Source organism: Microtus ochrogaster, chromosome 8 (assembly GCF_000317375.1).
Source record: "Microtus ochrogaster isolate Prairie Vole_2 chromosome 8, MicOch1.0, whole genome shotgun sequence".
In the NCBI taxonomy this organism is placed as follows: Eukaryota; Metazoa; Chordata; class Mammalia; order Rodentia; family Cricetidae; genus Microtus; species Microtus ochrogaster.
Window position 1 is genome coordinate 23,282,482 of NC_022015.1, and position 562 is coordinate 23,283,043.

The window sequence follows — 562 nt, forward strand, 5'->3', positions numbered from 1 at the left end:
AGAGAGAGAGAGAGAGAGAGAGAGAGAGAGAGAGAGAGAGAGAGAGAGCAGAGAGGGAGGGAGGCAGGCAGGCAGAGAGAGAGAGATGGGCTAGAGAGATGGCTCAGCCATTAAAGGCAAGATTCACAACCAAAATAAATAATTTATTTTTAAATGGTAAGAATCACGAAATATTATAGTTAAGTAACTATTGTGGGAAATCTATTATATATTTACATACAGCTTCAATTAAAATAAAGTTATATTTGAAATTTTTCATATCAAAACATTTTTTTCTACTTACAGTATGTACAGTGCTTTGTGGTAATTGAAACAGTAACAGCAACTCAGTCTTTCCAGCGTTAAGGTTGTTTCTGACAGTTACAACCCCCAACAAAATATGGCTCCTTGTGCAGACTTTAATCAAAAGTACAAACATGCCTTCATTTTGGTGAAGACAGAGTTCCACCTGTCAGCAGAGAGAAGGGCCTTCTGCTGCCTATGAAAAGCAGGTCCCCGATCAACTCCCTTCTGCTGCCTATGAAAAGCAGGTCCCCGATCAACCCCCTTCTGCTGCCTATGA